Source organism: Schistocerca serialis, chromosome 11 (assembly GCF_023864345.2).
Source record: "Schistocerca serialis cubense isolate TAMUIC-IGC-003099 chromosome 11, iqSchSeri2.2, whole genome shotgun sequence".
Taxonomy (NCBI): domain Eukaryota; kingdom Metazoa; phylum Arthropoda; class Insecta; order Orthoptera; family Acrididae; genus Schistocerca; species Schistocerca serialis.
In genome coordinates this window covers 29647794-29651020 of record NC_064648.1, presented here as the reverse complement: position 1 = coordinate 29651020, position 3227 = coordinate 29647794, and the positions used below count along the sequence as shown (strand labels likewise).

Sequence of the window (3227 nt, the reverse complement as noted above, 5' to 3'; positions counted from 1 at the left end):
CAAGAGCGGAATATGAAGGAGCAGAGTCCCCCAGTGTATTCTGGAAATCGGCACGAATGTCCTTTGCCTTCATACCTTTTTTTACGACGTACTTAATCACTGCTCGAATCTCGGTTTCCTCCATCTTCGCAAATCACTACGAGGGAGCAACAGAGCCACGTCACCGCCACAGCTCTCTTCCAAGAGCACTGACGTGGCACGTGCTTATACAGGCAGCAGTCCAGTGAATATCACGTGAACAACTCGTTGCACTAGCGCTGACCTCTGGTGGTGATTCCAAGAACATTTCAAACCACCCTCGTGATTTGAAGCAAGAATCACATTAACACCACCTTCGACGAGCAGGAATGGAAACTTGGGTCTTTTCAGCAGGCGGCTTACCTTGCCTGACAAGCAGCCACAGAGAGGCAGGAAACCGAGATCAAATCGCTCTTCAGGCCTCGGACGAAAATCCGTGAGTTGCTGTTAAGGACGCAGCAGGTCTGAGAACACCTGGGGTCTGCAAGACACCTTGCGACTGTGGCCCGTCTTACGTCTCGGACAAACAGTATGCACTGCGCAACAATGCAGCAAGGAGCACGAGACGTCTTATCGCCTGATCGCCTACACTGCCCCGAGAAATATGCTTCAACCGAGCACGCATTAGGAAATGGGCACCGGATAGGACATCCGCAGTGGCTCGCCCTAACAGTCTCTGCAACGTGTATTTAAAGAAGCACTACATCTTAAGGCCACAAGTGGCAAATCGGTACCATCCGACCGCCGTGTCATCCTCAATGAGGATGCGGATAGGAGGGGCGTCGGGTCAGCACACCGCTCTCCCGGTCGTTATGATGGTTTTCTTTGACCGGAGCCGCTACTGTTCGGTCGAGTAGCTCCTCAGTTGCCATCACGGGGCTGAATGCACCCCAAAAAATGGCAACAGCGCATGGCGGCCCGGATGGTCACCCATCCAAGAGCCAGCCACGCTCGACAGTGCTTAACTTCGGTGATCTCACGGGAACCGATGTATCCACTGTGGCAAGGCCGTTGCCGGATTTGAAAAAACCGTTGTAGTACAGACCACTGGTGACGCCCTACACAGAAATGAGGAAACGCACGCCTGTATTTGGCGATGGTGGTGCCGCAGCCACATCCGGCACCCATTAACAGCTAGACCACCAGACGACGGCCGAGGAATGCTCGGCCGAAAGCTCGTGTGATTTCGATCACTTGACATGGCTGGAATACCGAGAGTTTTTTGTTCAGTGCTAGCATTGGGAGACTATCATTCCCACAAGATTATGTGTGTTAACCTAACTGTAATTGCTTTTTTGCAACAAATCGTGAACTGGAAAGTGGTGAGTAACTCTTAATCAATAAAACATGTAGGAAAAGGTTGCTAGTGTCAATGACCATTTCACTGAACGATACTTGCTTTCTGCGAAGCCTGGCAGGCATCCTCAACTTGAAAATGGCAGCTGTGTCTTTTGTGAAAGACGTCTATGACCGCTTGCAAGAGCAAACATCAGTACACAAAATTTCTGATTAGTCGTTCACTTTAAGTTAAAAGGAGAGTAAATTATTTAAGTGAGCTCTAATACCACCTTACAGAGTGTTGATAAAAAAAGGAAATACACCCATGTGTGGGTCATATTAACATAATTGAAATGATAAGGGAAATATGGTGCTGTGAGAAACCAAGTCAATAATTTTATATAACAACAACATTTATTTCCTAGAAAACATGAAAATATTCATTATTCATTCGCTTTACTTAATAATGTGATTCTATGGAATGCTGGCCCACGATTAAGTAGTACAGAATAAAAATAGCAATTTTGTACAACCTGCCTACCTCTCTGGACTGAGATGACCTTATGAAACACGGTAGTGTATTTTATTAGCAGGATAGCCACTGGAAATTTCAAAGCGAACGTGAATGCCTCAACATTTGCTAACTGTAGGAGCAATCACGCAGTGTGTTTTCTAATTAATTACATCACAGTTTCACTGTATTGGGCGCTGATGCATCACAGGAAGGGGGGAGGGGAGCATTTGTAACAATGAAATTGTTACTGTAAATAAGCAATTTACACCACCTGCTTTATTTATTAGAGGACCTGAAGAAACTGGAGGAAATTAATCAAACTGTGTTATATAAATTTTATATGCAGATGAACATAGCACGAATACGTAAAAACTCACTGGGAGCATAAACGCACTTGCAAATTAGCCTACCATTTCTCTCGTAAAGACATGGACAAAAAAAAATCGCGGAACTTGAAACGTCCCTTTAGAAAAATTAATGAATTACTGTGCTGATAAACATCTTATGTTATTCGATTTTCAAACAGCTGAGCAAAACTAAACGTACTCAGACATTCACTAAAGTGACACACAATATTTTTAGCGCAACGCAATCTCACTTTCAGTAATTCCTACAAAAGAGTGGCCCTGACTAACATTAACCTATACTTTTCACAAATCACTTATCTCACAAAAATCTTCGTTACTCGAACTACTGCATTACAGCGAGAGCCATTACTGCTAGCTAAATAAAAGATTCAAACTACTGAAGGCACTAACTACTCATAGGCATAGTTAGCAAATGAAACATTTTGACAGAGAACAAACAATGTATTTACCTTAATAGTGTTCAAAAGTCATCATATATATATATATTAGTTCATGACACCCAGTCTTACAAATTTACTGTCTCTGATGGATACACGTCCAGATCGTCTGTTCTCAAAACTCCGCCATTTCTCTCCCCACATCTACCACTGCTGGCAGCTCACCTCCAACTGCGCAACGCTACGCGCTGTTAACATCCAGCTGCCGCTGCCCAACACTACAATGGCGAGTATTTCAACAATGCCAACCAGCCACAGACTGCACACAGCACAGCCAGTGATTTTCATACAGAGCGCTACATGGCGTTACCAATATAAAAACCTAAACAGCCTACTTACATAGCCCCCATGCTCCCCACAAAAAATTTTGCAAATTGTTTTGGGCAGTGGCCAATACAGATTTGAAAAAAATTTTCATAATTACAATAACAAAGAAATCAAATGCACACACTTATCGATACACTGTTCGTCAAAAGATAAAATTTTCTCACAGTCCATAAAGACAGTCCTGATCATTAATCACAGTAAAATTGCAGTGTTTTTCTCGAAGTTTGAGCAGTAAAAGAAAATGCACACGGAAGTAGTGGAGTTCCATGCTGTCTTGAAGAAGTA

General features: G+C 43.5%; 1 pseudogene; it reads right to left on the bottom strand.

Moving 5' to 3' along the window:
- Window positions 1-916: 916 nt before the first annotated feature.
- LOC126427567 (5S ribosomal RNA) lies at window positions 917-1034 on the bottom strand (annotated as a pseudogene).
- Between the last annotated feature and the right edge of the window lie 2193 nt (window positions 1035-3227).